Source organism: Schistocerca americana, chromosome 2 (genome assembly GCF_021461395.2).
Source record: "Schistocerca americana isolate TAMUIC-IGC-003095 chromosome 2, iqSchAmer2.1, whole genome shotgun sequence".
NCBI classification, from domain to species: Eukaryota; Metazoa; Arthropoda; class Insecta; order Orthoptera; family Acrididae; genus Schistocerca; species Schistocerca americana.
This window is the reverse complement of record NC_060120.1, coordinates 607964177-607982220: the sequence shown is the minus strand read 5'-3', so window position 1 is coordinate 607982220 and position 18044 is coordinate 607964177.

Genomic DNA, 18044 nt, shown 5'->3' with positions numbered 1-18044 from the left:
GACAACACCACAAGATCATGGGATTGTTAGAGTGGCAGAACATATTACTGAAAGTTGGACTGAGATTGCGAGTTGCCATTGTAGTATACATTCTTTTTTTCCTTACTTCAGTCTCTCTAAAAGATTTATACTACAAATAGCTTTATTAACACACAATATGTATGTGACTAGTTTAAAAAAGTTACATATCATGAGATTTCTCAAAGCATACTAGTTTGTCCATTCACTACATGTTCTAACATAAAAATCTGCAAGACACTAGCAGAATTATAAGTCATCATTATCCTATTAATCTCCATTGCATGATGACTCAGAGTACTATTTGCTCTCATACAGAATGTTACTCACACTGATGTAATTTAAAAGGCGGCTAAATGTGTTGCTTACTGCTTACACCATATTACACACAGTAGAGACTTGCATGGCATAGAACCAGATTCAACTGTGACATTGAATAGCATTTGGTGGTCTTCAGCAATGTGTCTCACTTCTGTTTGTGGTGGTAAGATCAACACCAATGTGGCTGTGGATGACCTCTTGAAAGATCACATGAAGCAGTGATTCTCGAGCCCCAGCTCTTGAAATCATATTTCAGAGAGCTTTTGGATATGAGAACAGAACTGATTCGTAAATTCTTGAAAGGAGGAGTATGATTGCCAGTATGTGACAAGAATCGTAAACTTTATAGCCACATCCATAACCAGGGTATCAAAGGCATATTTCAGCAGGTTAATTCAAGACCACACACTTCAGTCTGCACCATTAGTGCCTTGAATGATTTACAGATCCTTGACTGGTCTGCCCCGTCCCTTGATTTGTGACCCATAGAGCCATTGCAAGTTTCCTTAATTGTTCTGTTAGAACAATTGTGCAGTTATTGTATATTTATAGCACTCTTAATCATTTCTGAACATTACAAAGTTAAGACAGGTTGATATCGTGTATCATTCATTTTTGTGTACGATTGTAGTTAGTAGTACAAAAACTAGAAGTGTGCTGTAGGATGGAGCAGTATGCAACATCACAGCAGCAATAATCTATATGACTGCCACTATGTGTTGTACAAATCTGCCTTAGAAAAACTGGTGATATATTATCAGCTCTCAAATGTAACGTTCCAAGTGCAGAAATTGAAGGTTATTTTCTTGACTGCAGATGTATCAGTTTTTGTTAATTCACATACGTGCTAAAAGTGTGTGTTTCATTAATCTTGGCATTCAATATTTGGCCATCTACCAATGGGAGGGACCTTTTTATCATGATCTGGAACTTGTAATTTGAAGACTGAGTCCCTTTGTTCGTAACAGTATTATCATGTTCCTTTTAAGTTATAGCTGACGTGCAACTGAAACTACACCCAGGTCCCTGCATGACTGCTTCATTTCCGGAACGGTTCATGCAGATGGAAGCATATATATATATATATATATATATATCAACTGCACATTAGAATGTATTGATGACTGGTTTCAGATTCAATTCCGGAAGTCTATAGCGATTCTTACAATTCTGACATGCCCTCATGTGATCATTCTCTATTCTCTGCAGTGAAAAATTTCTAGCACAAAATAAAATTTACAAGACTTGAAGGGGCTGTTAATGACCATAAAAATGAACTTATTGTATTGGAAGAAATGCTTCGAGAAACTGTTTCCAGATCTGGTTTACAAGAATTGAAAAATATACACAAAAGGCCCTTTGCTAGCAAAAAATAAGGTAGAAGATTTTATTTTTTTATCTTGTACATATAGTTGAGAGAATACTGAATGCAAGTTTTCGACCTCCAAATCCCTTGGAACAACTTTTTGTGCAATATATATATATATATATATATATATATATATATATATATATATATATATATACAAAGATGATGTGACTTACCAAATGAAAATGCTGGCAGGTCGACAGACACACAAACAAACACAAACATACACACAAAATTCAAGCTTTCGCAACAAACTGTTGCCTCATCAGGAAAGAGGGAAGGAGAGGGAAAAGACGAAAGGATGTGGGTTTTAAGGGAGAGGGTAAGGAGTCATTCCAATCCCGGGAGCGGGAAGACTTACCTTAGGGGGAAAAAAGGACGGGTATACACTCGCACACACACACATATCCATCCACACATATACAGACACAAGCAGACATATTTAAAGACCATTTTATATATATATATATATATATATATATATATATATATATATATATATATATAAAAACAAAGATGGTGTGACTTACCAAATGAAAGTGCTGGCCGGTCGACAGACACACAAACAAACACAAACATACACACAAAATTCAAGCTTTCGCAACAAACTGTTGCCTCATCATCCCCTCCTTCCCTCTTTCGTGATGAGGCAACAGTTTGTTGCGAAAGCTTGAATTTTGTGTGTATGTTTGTGTTTGTTTGTGTGTCTGTCGACCTGCCAGCACTTTCATTTGGTAAGTCACATCATCTTTGTTTTTAGATATATTTTTCCTACGTGGAATGTTTCCCTCTATTTTTTATATATTTTTATTTTTATTTTTTTTTTTTTTTTTTTTTTTTTTTTTGCACAAAAAGTTGTTCCAAGGGATTTGGAGGTCGAAAACTTGCATTCAGTATACTCTCAACTATATATACAAGATAAAAAAATAAAATCTTCTACCGTATTTTTTTGCTAGCAAAGTGCCTTTCGTGTATTCTATATGGCTGTGTGCGCCGCCATATTGGCGGGTGACCTTGAACGAGTTTCGCTCGGCCGCCACTAGAGCTCGGAGGATCGCGCTATAGTTTTAACTAAGCGCGATCCACTGGAAAGGGTCTGCTTCCGGCCGCCATTGCGCTCTCTCAGCGCGCGACTTCCTGCCGCGCCCAGTTTGGCGGCGCTTATCAGTAGGAATTTCCGCTGTACAGGCAGCTGCACGCTCATTCCACTCAAGGCAGCCGCACTGAGCACACAGCCATGCCGTACAGGCATATATTTGGCACTTTTTTCAGGTTTTCAGCTATTACTCTGAAACTATGCATCCTACTGAAAATGTTTTTTTGTAAGTCAAAATGAACTCTAGATGAATAGAAAAAAAGTGTTTTGTCACATGCAGTGGTTTCTGCAGCAAGGCCATGTCATTTCTATCTTCACTATTGATTGGGCTCATTACATTCATCTACAAACAATTCGGATAAAGACTTATTGTCAACGCAAATACTTTCCTTTCCATCGGAGGAATCATGGCAGTCTCTCCCTGCATAGCAGTGGAGTCTAAAAAGGGCATTGATTGGGAAAAAAGACATTCTACTTCTGAATTTTTGTCTACCCAAGTGATGCTTCGCAAAGGGGAATGTAGTCTGAAAGATGTCGTCATTTAAAGACACCAGGTTCTTCATCAGATACCATTTTCAATGAAGATACAAATTCTGCAGTCAAACAGGAGAAGTTTCTCGCAAATAAAAGCAACAAGAAGCGCTTGATTTTTATGCTCATGAGGCAATTTGAGGACGGAGGTTTTCAAGTGCTACAGGCAGAATAAGATGCCGGTCATTAATTGTTGAAACAGCTATTTCCCAAGTTGCTGAGTCTGGCAGTGTGGCAGTCATAAGCAAGGACATTCTTGTTCTCCTAATGGGTCGAGGAAACAACAACAACAACCTGTACTTTCATAAACCGAGACGAGGTAAATCAGCAGGATTGTGGTACTCCAGCAATTCTTTCAATTTTGATCCTGTATTTACCCTTTTCAGCCATGCCTTCACAGGCTGTGGTACCACATGCCCATTTTTGACCAAGGAAAAGGGAAATTACTAAACCCATGGAGCAACGGTCACACCTCAGAGTGAAAGCTGCTGAATTCGTTAAACCCTCAATTCCTCGAGACTTAATAGCACAGGCAGGAGAACAGCTGATGCACAAGCAGGAGAACAGCTGATGTTACCACTGTAAAGGAATTCCAACTGCGCAACTTTGGATGAGCTCAGGTACAAGCGTGAACAGTGAAATTAAAGTACTGAAAAACTTAGCTGTGCATCTGTCGGCTACATCATTTAAAGTAGTCAGTGTCGGAATCCACAAACCCCATTTTTCAGCCAGTTTAGCAAAGCAGTATGTCGACACTGAGGATAACAAACGCATAATTAAAAGTAGATGGAACCACCACAACTGGAAATTTCATTTCATTGAATAACTTTGACTTAAAGGGAAAAAAATGGAATTACTTTTACTTTCAACTGTATGAACACTTAATAGTGCCTAAAACTGAAAAACAAGATGCTTTTATGACCTGAAATTTCATGGTCTACAACTTCGATAACTTGACCCTTTTTATTTGGAGTAGTCATTTTTTATATACAGGCATTGGAGTCGACGCTTTAGCCAAGTTGGTAAAAATGAATGAACTTCGAAAACTGATAATGGTGAAACAACTGCACCAATTCTGACATTTAGATAGGTCATTTGACAGAAAATTTAATGCTCTTTCATTTTGGAAATAACAACATTTTCAGTAGGGTGCATAGTTTCCGAGTAATAGGCAAAAACCTGAAAAAAGTGCCAAAATTTCTTTGTTTATTGGTCACAAAAGGTTGTCCCAAGGGTTTTGGAGGTTGAAAACTTGGAATCAACATACTGTCAACTGGATACACAAGATAAAAAAAAATAAATCTTGTACCTCGTATTTTGCAAGTAAAAATTACCCTGTTATTGGGGTATGTGTAAGAAAATACAGTGATCAAAATTATTTTATATTATTTACTAGTTTAATATGACAAAATGTTTGTAGTAGCTCTCGCAGCACCACATTTTAAATAATTACTGCTGTTTCTCTTTACTGTTCATTTCATTTCTATATATTACTGTATATTGGATTGATACTCTCAGAATTTTCTGTTTCTGTTATGTTTTGATACCAATGGAGCACATTTTTACATTCTTTGTCTGCAGGGTTCAACTACATAGATGTTATTTGTGACACGATCCTGTGTAATCAAGTTTTCACCGATATTTGTATCACTCTGCTGTGTAATCAAGTTTTCAAAACAAGGGACCTGATTTACATCTCTGTCTTCTCCAAGTTAGATGTTAAAAATGTTGCAAGTCCCCTTTCTATTGTACCTGTTCTTGTTTTCTTTATCCTTTGTCCACATTTTATGCTAAGCATGCTGACCTTCTGTTAACAACTCTGTCTTCCGCTATTTTGGTTAAATTTTAGCATTTGTTGCTGTGCCCCTTACCCATTTGGCCTTCTTGCAAAATTTTCTTTCAATTTCCTAAGTTGAATAACCATGGTGATAAACTGCAACACTCCGGTGCACCTATTTTAATACATATTTGTCATTCTTGATTTTTTACTATTATTATTTCTACTTGATTGTACAAATTACTGTTATGCTGATTTGTCTTTTATTTACTTCAAGCCAGAATAAGTTCTCTAGTATCTTAACCTTTCCTGAAATGAAACAGGTCTACAGTACTCTTCATCCGTTCTTTATATTCTTTATAATCTCCTGTAGGTACATTATTCTATTCAGTGCCTATGTGATGATAACGATTTTCCAAAAATCTGATGACAAGTCTTCTATTTCATAAGTTTCTTCTCTGTAGATTCACATAGAACTAATTGAGACAGCCTTAGGTACTTCAGGTCATAGAACTATAGAACTTAAAACGTTATGGTATTACAGCCACTCCTTGCTTGGGTGGACTTCTACCACAACAACAGAAAATTGCACTAGTAAATCTTACCACAGGCATAAAACTAAATTATGAGTGAGGAAAACATTAAATATGGTGTCCTGTTAGTAACTTTGAAAAGGATATACCCAAGTTCCTTCCCACTTGTTGTGACTAAAGACTGATTTGATGTAACTCTCCACAATAGTCTATCTTGTGCAGGTCTCTTCATTTATATAGTTACTGCAAACTACATACATTTAAACCTGTTTACAGTACTCGTCCCTTTGACTGTCATTACAATTTTTACCCGTTACACACCCCTCAACCACCAAACTGATAATTCTTTGATGTATCAGGATATTTCTACTTTCCCCAGTTTGAGGCAGTCCATCTTCTTTAGTTATATGACCTAACCTTATAATCTTCATAATTCTGCTGGATCTCCACATTTCAAAAGCTTCTTTTCTCTTCTTTCTTGAATTGTCTATCATCCACATTTCATTTCCATATAATGCAACACTCCAAATAAATAGTCACTTAAGTTTATAAGTAATGTTAACAAATTTCTCTTTTTCAGAAATGCTTTACTTGCTGTTGCCAGTCAGCTTTTAATTTCCTCTCTCCACTGGCACCCATCAGTTATTTTGGTGCCAAAATAGCAGAACTTGTCCATTACTTTTTGTCTTTCGTGTCCTAAGCAATTTCCATTTGCATTGCCTGGGTTAATCTGATTATATTCCATTACTTTTGGGGCCAATATGAGAACATTTTTCCAAAGAAGTGCACCCTACCCCCTCCATCAGGCTTTAGTTTGCTTTCACTTTTTTTTCCAATCAGTCTTCTGCCTCGTTTGAAACGTCCCATCATGAATTCCTCTCCTGTAGCAACCTCTTCACCTCAGGGTAGCATTTGCAAGAAATATTCTTAATTATTTGTTGGATATATTCCAGTCTTTGCCGGCTGGAGTGGCCGAGCGGTTCTAGGCGCTACAGTCTGGAACCGCGAGACCGCTACAGTTGCGGTTCGAATCCTGCCTCGGGCATGGATGTGTGTGATGTCCTTAGGTTAGTTAGGTTTAAGTAGTTCTAAGGGACTGATGACCTCAGAATTTAAGTCCCATAGTGCTCAGAGCCATTTGCACCATATTCCCGTCTTTGTCTTTCACTACAATTCTTGCTCCCTTCAGTTGCCTCTATTACCATGGAAATTATTCCCCTAAATCCTATCACATGTGCTACCGTCCTGTCCTCCTCTTCTAATCAGTGTTTTTCATACATTCATTTTGTCAGCGAATCTGTGTAGAACTGCCTCATTTCATGTTACAAGTCCACATAATTTTGAACATCCTTCAATAGCACCACAGAAGTGCCTTCTACACCTTTGCTAATCTGCTGTTTATATGCTCATGGTTTTGTTCGTCATGAAGTCATTATTTTGCTACCGAGGTAGCAGTATTCTTTCACTTCTTGGCTACCAATCTTAATTTTAAATTTATTGCTAATCTCGTATCTCCTGCCCCTCATTTCCTAAACTCTCATTTCTCTTCGGTTTCCTCTCAATCCATGGTGTGTGCTCATAAACTGTTAATTTATTATAACAGCCTTGCAGTCAGTGGTGGCTACAGGTTTTCACGTCGTAAACACTATTCCCTCAATTAATTGTTTTCATGCCGTTAAAAGTTTCGTATGGATAACATTTTGTGCTTTTGAACAACTACCACCTAGTTCCAACATAGATTTTTAAACAGGTTTATGTGGAACTATATCATGCCAAAATATGCGTGGCATTTTAGGGGCACTTTCAAAATTCCACAATGTCTTGTCACTAGACTGTTCTCTAAACTGCAATAAATAATCAAAAAAGCATTTGAATCTGTTTTCCCTCGTAAAAGTACTTCATTTAAGACATAAAACAATACATTAGAAACAACTGATTTCAACTTAGCACTACTTGTTTGTACTAATTTCACAAGATTCTCATCGACAAATTGTCCCAGACTCTTGGTTCTGTGTGTCATGACATTAACAAAATTATTCAACTTGTCTTTTTAAAGACCCTAAGTTTACTGAAATTGTTAGTCAGTGGATGGTAGAAGTGGTCAGTGATACAGATCAAGAACTAGATGAAAAAGATAACAATTTTATAGTAGCCAATGATTACAGTTCTGCAGGAAAACAAGACCAGCATTCAAAAGAACAACTTCAGGACTATTATCATGTGGATGTTTCTGTTTCTCTAATAAAATACTTAAAGGTTGGTTACAGTTAAATGTGTTTTTACTGGTGCTAAAGAAAAATGTAGCTATGCAACAGTGAGCACATAGGTTATAATAGTTCCAGTGACGACGACTTCATACGTTTACCGATGAGTACTGAACAGTGGCCAGCACAGCCCAGATGGAAACCCTTTCAGTAAATGAAAATAAATATGACACAATATGCTACTTTAAATTAGTGGCATACAGTACATAAACATTACTTGAATTCTGAAGGAGTAAGCTTTTGTGAAGCATATGTTATTGTGCAGCTGTTTTGTTACACTAATCGCTATATGGGGTTCATGACGATGTACATGAAATCTACATCTGCATCTACATCCATACTCCGCAAGCCACCTGACGGTGTGTGGCGGAGGGTAGCTTGAATTGTGAATTGGGAAAGAAAGGGAAGGAATGGATGGGAATTTGGACTTCCAGCTGCATGCGGTATTGTGGTAATGCAATTGTGAAAGTTAAAAATTTGTGCCACACCAGGATTAGAACCCGGATTTACAGCTCCGCTCCTCGTGAGCAGTTTCCTTAACTGCTTCAACCATCTGGACTTGATCCCTGAACGACTCAGATTTCCAACTTATCACACACTGAAATGAAAATGTACTCACCTAGTGATGTGGGAAATGGGTGGGTAACTTTCTCATACATAGTAAGGCAACTCTCACCACAGATAACATTCTTAGTGGGACTAGTACACTTATAGTTGTTTTGTGACAATCAGCAGCTTCATTTGATTTTATTATTACGTATTAGTAATGCCTAGAGTTTGCTGATATGTAATCTTTTCTTTCCTTATGAGCTACAATGCTGTTCAAGAAGGTAATTGTACGCGATAAAATAAATTGGCGATTCATATGTTTATTGTCATTGGTGCATCACTTATTTTCAACTTTTGTGATGTCATAGACTGATACCACCCTCATCAGCATCCCACAGTTGGCAGTGGAGAAGCATGTTTCCGACAGGCGCCAATAGCGATCACGCGAGGACCCAGCAGACCTGTGATACACACTCGCTGAGCCATCAGCCACCTGGCCCAGTCTCAGTTGCAGTCTTTGAAAGTCTTCAGTCTTAATCAGCCTTCAATAGTTCTCTCATGCGTTAGTAGCAGGAACCTCACGTGCATGAAGCTCTTTAGTTAGCAAGCTCTTTAGTTAGCTTCTTGGAAAAGCTGGACTTTATTGCTGTTTGTTCCTTTGTAAAGTTGCTTGGAGAAACTATTTGTCACAGTAGACGAGAAACGTAAGTCCAGAGATATAGAAATAGAAGTTGCATGTGGCATTGTCTGGACAATACTTAGTATCAGGGTTGGGCACAAAATGTTAATTGGATCCTTCTATTGCCTCCAAACTCATTTCCTAATGTAATTGAAAACTTTAGAGAAAAACTCAGATCACTTGTACGTAAATTCTCCAATCATACTGTAATCATCTATGGAGACTTTAATGATCTATCAATAAATTAGGAAAATTATAGTCGTGTTATTGTGGGCATAATAAGACATCCTGTGCAACATTAATAAATGCCTTCTCTGAAGGCAATCTAGAACAGATAGTTCAGAACCTCACTCATGCTGGAAGTATATTGGATCTAATGGCAACAACTAGATCAAATCTCTTGCAATGTCTACATTGAAACGGGTATCAGTGACCAAGATGTACCAAAGTCAAATGACAAGTTAAACAAGCAGGAAGATATACACATTCAGCAAACTAGATAAAAAAAACAGTAGAGCCATATTTCAATGATGAACTTGAAACTTTTAGCAGAGGGTTGGAGTGTGCAGAGGAACTATGGCTCAAGTTTAAAAGAATAGTTGACCATGCATTGGATAGATATGTACCCAGAAGAATATTTCATAACTGTAAGGACCCTCCATGGTATACAGTTATTGAAGAGAAACTTTTAAGGAAACTGACACTACTGCATAATAAGTGTAAAACAAAGCATAGGGCTCCAGATGGAGAGATGCTGAATGAAACGTGTTTGGTTGTTAAGATTCAACAGTTTCTTGAACAAGTGACCTCGAAAGTTTCATCCTGTTTAAATTATTTCGATGACACTATTGTGTCTGGGCAAACACTGGAAGAGCATCTCAGAAAGCTATAATCTCTTTTTCAAGTATTAGCTGATGGAGGACACAAGCGCAGTCCAGAGAAATATTCATTTTTCAATGCCAAAATTGAATATTTGGGGCATCTCATTGATGTCCACAGTGCTTGTTCTCAACTAAAGATTTAGAGGCCAGTTAGAGATTACCATCTCCTAAAAATGTACAGTACCTACAAGCATTTCCTGAGTACATACTTACTACATTAAATTTATCCCAAATGCTGCACAAATTGCTGTCCTGTTGCATCGCCTCTCGCGTAAAAATACGTTTTCAATGGACTGGAGAATACGAACAGTAATTTGAAAAGTTGAAAAATGCATTTCTTAGTCATCCATACGATATTCATTTCGACCCACAAAAACCGGTAATGCTTGTAATTGATGCTTTGTTACATGAAATAGGAACAGTTTTATCTCACAAGTTTGGAAACACTGAATGCCCCACAACATTCATGTCTTAAGACGCTGAATAAGGCCCAGGTCAACTACAATCAATTGGAAAAAGATGCGTTAGCCATCATATAATTATGACATCATGAAACTTCATCAATATCTGCATGGCAGACCATTTTTTCTCACGACCGATCACTACCTGTTAACTACTCTTCTTCATCCAACAAGAGATGTACTTTATGGTACAGCACAAAAGCCACAAACATGGTCACTAATTCTTTCCAATTGCCAAGTATGATATTCTCTATCGCCTATGGCACAGGATGCAAATACAGACACTCTGTCTTACTTACCTATGAGAAAGTGATTCGGCATTCACGACATCAGAAGCTCCCTGCCTTCAAATAGATCAATCTGATTTACAAATCGTGCAAGCTTTTCCCATTAATTGTTGGCAGACCGCATAAGCTACTGAACAGGATTACTCACTATGACTGCTCATGTACCACATTTGGATGGGTTGGCTTTATAATTCAAAATCAACTGCAGATGCACGAGTACAAAAATACCATGCTCATCATGAAACACTTTTTCTTCAGAATTCTGTAATTTTATTACATATTCATAACACTGGGCCACATATTGTTGCTTATAATCAGTCTTGATTGCAAAATTTTTTATTCATATGACCGGTTCTGAATGAACCGAAACCGGTCATATGAATACAAAATTTTGCAATCAAGACTGATTATAAGCAACATTATAAAATCACTGATTGCTGTTATCCCAATCAGACATTATGTCTGTTTTTGCAAAGGTCCACATATTTTCGCTTTTTATTTTTTACAGAAACAAAAATAACTGTGCTTTATAGACTCAGATGCGCTGAACACGAATATCAAGGCTAAAATTAGGGTTACAAGTAAATGTGGTGTTTATGTTTCACAGTCACATTTGTGGTACATAATAAGAGTTACACACAAAGGCATTGTATCAATGGTTCCTTTGCTACAAGCAAGCCAGGTGGATAATTCCAGTACAATTCGGAAACACTGCTTCACATTATGAGTGATTTGCACACCATACTGTCATATGAACATTTTAAATTGTACACTGCTGGAAAAAAATTAGTACATCCTTTTAGAGGTTTCCAGTTCACTCAAGATTTATTGTTGCCGCAGTGCAGAAGGAGTACATGAAATGATTGCATTTACATATCAATAGCACAAGAGGTTCTGAGATACCAAATATTAATCCTTGCTGGTACATCCATATTAGTGCATTGCGTAGCCTCCGCCAGTGGCAATGCGGGGGCTGACTCTAGCATCCAGTCGATCAACAGATGGTGAATACTGTCATTGAATACGTTATGCCACGCCTGCTCGACATGTTCACATAGCGCTGTAAGAGTTGTTGGTTGATGAGTGGCACAATTCATTTTTCATCCCATTATATCCCACAGATTCTCGATTGGAGGCAAGTCGAGAGATTGTGCATGCCAAGGAAGTCGCTGCACACCTAGCAGAGCATGTTGAGTTTCATGGGCAGTGTATCAGCGAACATTATCCTGCTGGAACAACACACCACCTTCCTTTTACAAGAACGGCAAAAGTATGGGTCTAACAACATCCTGCACATACCGAGCACTGGTCAATGTCCCCTCTGGAAACACGAAAGATGATCAAGAGTTGTATCTTATCGCACCCCAGACCATAAGGCCTGTAGTATGCCAGTGTGTCTTGACTGAAAACACTTTCTGAGACAACTGTGACCAATTCTGTGTTGTATGCGTAAACTATCACCACTTGCATGTGGGCAGAATCTACTCTTATCACTGAAGATCTCGGCACACCATTCCATCTTCCAATAATCCTCTGATGACTCCAGCCGAGCCATGCATATCAATTCTGTGGCGTCAATGGAAGATGGGCTACAGGTGTTTGTGCCCACAGTCCCACTGCTAATAACTGGTTCACAACAGTTCATGTTGACACATCTGGGAAAACAAACTCTTTTAGCTGTACCATCTGACACTGGTGCCCTCGATTCTGGTAGGCGTCTACACTGTGTGAACATAAGTAGTGGGGTAATGAGAGAACAAGGACAGTTTTAATTTATTCAAGATGGCTGATCCTCCCCCATTCACCTCTGGGAAATCCCCAGTCCATTTGGGGAGGGGGAGGGTCCTCCCCTTCCCCTCTGGGAAATTCCCATCTCGTCAGGGGGTCCCTGCCCCTTCCTCCTCTAGGAAATCATTTTTCCCCACCTCCTATCATACCTCCACATCCCCTGACCCATTTGGCAGGAAAGACCGCTGAGTCTGTCCTGAGTTGTAGAGTTGGAAGGACATAGGTTACTTTATTTTGGGAGTTGTCCTGTTGGAAAATGCTTCCTAAATGTTTCTTTTTTCTGCATGTGCACACCTTGATGTGTGGAGATCAACTGAACTAGTTCACATTACCATCACCAGAGGCACTCGAAATTTTGACATTATGGGTGAAAAAAAATACCCACAAGCTGGTGGGAAACCAGGAATTGCCTTTGTCGTCATTTATCAGTCCTCTTTGGAAAAACTGGTTGTTGGCTATATCAAGGATTGGCACTTAATCCCTGGGGCTGGCTTGCTGATCTACAAGTGAATAGCTGCTGGAAGGGAAGTAGCCCACTGTCCCAGTGATACAACAACATTCAAGCTCCCTATATACAGGAGTCTTGTAGCAACAGCATTGGGGAATGAAACACACTTATATATATTTACAAGTCAAGTCGCATCTTAGCCAACAGAAACATGGGAAGTACTTCATACAATATATTTATCTTATTTGAACACAGACGAAAAAACTGGCTATTCACCTCCGGTCTAGTCCAGCACCATCTACTGAATGTATTGTGCACCTGAAGAGACGACAGGTCAGAGCTTTCTTTGTACCCATCGGTCACAAGGGACTAAGCCATGGCTTCTGGTCGACTGAAGCCTCCTGACCACACCAGCTGCTGGACATAGACAGTCGTTGCCAACTCCTAGTGCACTGCGAGACAAGCTAGCAAGGCTTGGATGGAGAGCTCTATCTGCAGTTCCACCCCTGACATAGACTTCCCAGTTTAAAAAATCAACTTTACCCAATCAGAGATGTGGCTGTTGTCCATATACGTAATGTAGATTCCTCGATTTTATGCACGTTATTTTCGAAGACAGAAAAAATCGGAGTGTTGATTCTTCGTGTGAAAATCCTGAACTACAGTATGGTAGAGGCTCCTATTCCCCCCCACTCTCTGAAGTCAACGAACTTCCTGTGAATGGGACATTCTGATTGGTTGTTACTGAATTTACCCACCAAATTGCTGCTGCTAGTGTGGGAGCACTAGGTGGTGGTGGTGGTTAGTGTTTAACGTCCCGTCGACAGCGAGGTCATTAGAGACGGAGCGCAAGCTCGGGTTACGGAAGGATTGGGAAGGAAATCGGCCGTGCCCTTTCAAAGGAACCATCCCGGCATTTGCCTGAAACGATTTAGGGAAATCACGGAAAACCTAAATCAGGATGGCTGGAGACGGGATTGAACCATCGTCCTCCCGAATGCGAGTCCAGTATGCTAACCACTGCGCCACCTCGCTCGGTGTGGGAGCACTAGCTGCCACTTTCTGCAGATGCACAAATTATGAGAGTTTCAGCGGCGAACTATTTCGTGTAGATCTAGAAATATGCAGTAGTCATATTGCACTGACAGTTCAACCCTGCAAAATGGTCTAAAAATCATGAATGGAATGAAGTGCGGTATAGTAGCCACCGTTTGGGGTCTCACGAGTGTGTGTCTATCGTCAGGGCGCCTCCACAATGGTCAAAACCTCTCAATGTCCTAATTAAAGGTCACATTACTAAACGCCACTGCAACGGACCAGATATCGGCCTCCTATGATCTTGCAGACCCAAACAAACCAACAAGTGGCAGCATTCTGTTGATCGGGTAATTCCAGACTCGTTTCCTGTCTCTGTCTCTCTCAAGAGACCACTCTCTGTTTGTGCAAACCAACGCCTCGAAATACATAGAAGGAGATTTTCATCTCTTCTATTGGCTAATGCTGGAGACAAATCGAGAGCTGACGCAATTTCGATATAACAAATAGAGTGTAATAATGCACTTGCACTAGCCTATCAAATTAACTGTTTAACAATTTATAGTAGTCAATTGATCGCTTAAAACACTCACCTCCATCCTACAATGATCATTCTTTGTAATAAAACATATTTTCAACGTTTGAGTACCACATGCAAACATTATGTAAGTAAAGTAATGAAAGCACCGCCACAAGTAGATCGTCGTACTAAATATATTCGAGGTCTTGTATGCGCTAACGTTTTAGAGCACAAAAACTCTCCTCTTCCCCAACGTTTCCACTAAACATATCAGGTGGAAACAGTCCAACCGATCATATAAACTCCCGATCGTGAAGAGCGCGCTGTCTGTCGACTACCAGGAGCCACATCCGCGAATTCCGCCGCCGGAAGGGATAGTGTGTGGCAGAACCATGGAGGTAAAAATTAGAGGAGTTGTCATGACGTCACAAACTTGAAGCCGACCCAAGTCAAGATCCGCCATGTTACCTACCCCAAAACATTCGCTTCTGGTAGTTTGATTCCGTGTAGTCGTGAAGTGTTTTGATAAAAAATGCCGGCTTGCGTCGCTTACTGGTATACTAATCGTTCTGATTGTAGTCTAAAGTTTAAACAAATCCCATTTCATTCGTAAGTGGACTTATTTAAGCGCTATTTTCTTATATATACTTGAAATTCTGACGCACTGTGAAGTTCTACAGTATGGTTTTATTTCTGTGATTTGACTTTAGATTTCCTACCAGTCCAATGCGAAGAACTCTCTGGAGGTGAGCAATACATTTGGTTTTCATTGTTTGGTTATTCCCAAGTAACTGAAAAGTCCTGGCAAGAAATATCCTGGTAATGGGGACTAATGTTTTAAAATGCGATAATTTAATATAAAAGTAAAATCTGTGGAACACATGTCACAGTGGTTAAATTATGAGTACTTAAAGGGTTGCATATTCGTTAAAGCAAAGTTCCGTATCCATGTCCAGGCTATTTAGATCATTACATTAATCACTGTGTTGTCGTGTAACCCTGTAAATTGCTGTTGTTTGCCACACTGAATGTCACTTGGTAGGTACAATTTAAAAACAAAGTAGATGTGTAAACTACAATGGGCCTGACAATCTTAAATTACGTTCTTTTCCTTCGTAATTTAACGAACCTTTCACTTTGTTGACATGACAGCTGGCTTGTTTATGTCATCCCTGCACACATCTATGGAACACCAAAGGAATTAAGGCAAGTTTCTTGCAAACTTGAACATTTAAAATTTGCATTTGTCTTGAAAATGCAACGAGTACAAATCGGTGCCTCTAAACTATCAATCATTGCTTTTGGAGTTCTGGCTTTATCAATTATCGACACAGACACAATGAAAGTGAATAGAAATGGATTACGAAAGCACGCTTTTCGTAGCACATACTTCTCTTCTCTGTTATAAAACAAAAAGGAATTACAGTACTGAGGCCAGAAGCTCCATATTTTGGTGTCATATTACTGTATCGAATACGCATTTAAGACCAGAAAAACGGTTGAAGTTGCGTCGCTTATGCTGTGTTGTTCACTAAAACAGTGTAACATTTACTATATAAAATAAATATCACGTGCACACGACAGAAATAACGAACAAGAAGGAATTGTAAACAATCGTCTGTTAATGTTTTGGGGGATCCAAGATGGCGGCAGGCCCCGCCCACTGGCTTCAAGTACAGCGTAAGTCTGTAGTTGGTGTGAGACATTCGTCATGACTGTTACCGTGATTGTCGAAAACTATTTCTTTGTGTTTTGATGTATCTTGTGCCAATAAAAATATTACGTAGTGAAAGTAAATGGTGTTTTCTGTGTTAAAAGTATAACACACTCCATACTGGTGACTTCCGACGAGCAACATACGTCCGATTCGAAAATGTGGCCGTTTACTTCGACATCCCCACATCGCTCACCTTCTGCTCCTTTCGGACTACAACAAGATACTAATGGCGCCTCTACACTGCCTTTTCACGGATTCCTATGCACAACACCACCAACAACTGGGATAAAATTGGAAGATAAATACAACGCCGTTGTGGGCTCTTTCCACATCGTCAATGATGTCACCTGCTATGAAATCTTTTTCTACATTCGTCTATAACAAACCAATCATGAGTGCTGTGCCTAAATTTGTGACTCACAGTGCGTCGTATGTACAACCTCCTGTGACATGTAATGTGCAACAGTGCCCCAACACTATGAACCTCACAGACTTTTCAAGCCCACAGATCACTTGGAGCTCCCCATGTATTGCTGATAAATCGGTTTTGGACACATTCTCTCCCCACCCACTACAAGACTCATTACAAAAACAGATGGGTACAAATTTCAGTGACAACAATTACTGGTTGGACAGTCGTCCCGCCCCGATTGTTTCCGCAGCCCCAGCTGCGCCTGCCGCGCCTCCCGCAGCAGCCGTGTTTAAACCAGCCGCCGCGAGTGACAGCTTCATAAACACTCCGCCATTCCCGTCCGCTGTGCTATCAAATCTGTTACATCCACAACACAAGAGTGAGAAAATTCCTAAATTACCAAGATTCACGATGGACAATCCGCATACGTGGTTTATTTTGGCAGAGACTATATTCACCGCCCTAAACATTGATTCAGACTGTGCTAAATTTATTGCGCTTATTAATGCCCTAGAGGACCACGCTGAGTGGGTACAGGACTTAGTGCTGTCGGCGGCCCCCGCAGATCGTTACGCACTGGCAAAACAACAGATCTGCGAACGTCTGTTTTATACATACTGCAAGATGTACATCTCAAAGACTCGACTCCTTCACAACTGTGGCGACGTATCAGAGCAGTCTTCAATAGCAAAATTATGCCAGATGAAGCTTTACTTTCTTTCTGGGTTGCAAAGCTGCCGCAAGCTATCTAACTGCAGCTCCTATCACACGATCAGGAACCTCTACAAGCGAAATTATTGCTGTCCGACACCACATATAAGATAATCAACAGAAGAAAGTAATCTACGTGTGCCCCCTCGATATTACGCTTTCCCCGCATGGCAGAGGCCGATCTTTCCAAAACAACAGACAGAGTACACTGGCTGAGCACTAGATTCCACACCGTCCTTCAGCATCCCATACCACAGCTTCAAGTGACGTCCTTCGCCCGGTAACAACACAGGATCAGCAAGTTTATCCTCTCTGCTGGTATCACTCCGTTTACGGCAGGGCCGGCCAGAAATTCTCCACGCGGGCGGTGCTCCTGCACGTGTGCAACTTCCGGGTCACAGCGTTCATGTAGTGCATGTTTCTACGCACAGATGTCGCTTGATCCACTTGCTGGGATATTCTGTACCGGCGCATTCTAGTGCTCTTTCCACAGCTTGCAAGCCAACCGTGGGAAGGTATTTCGCGTATTAAACATTTAAAATACTGTCACAGTCTACTCATTGAGATGTCTACTTTTATGTTAACAGTTTAACCCAGTAAGACAAGTAACACAGATAATAACCGTGGGTTTTTATTAAAGCAGCTTG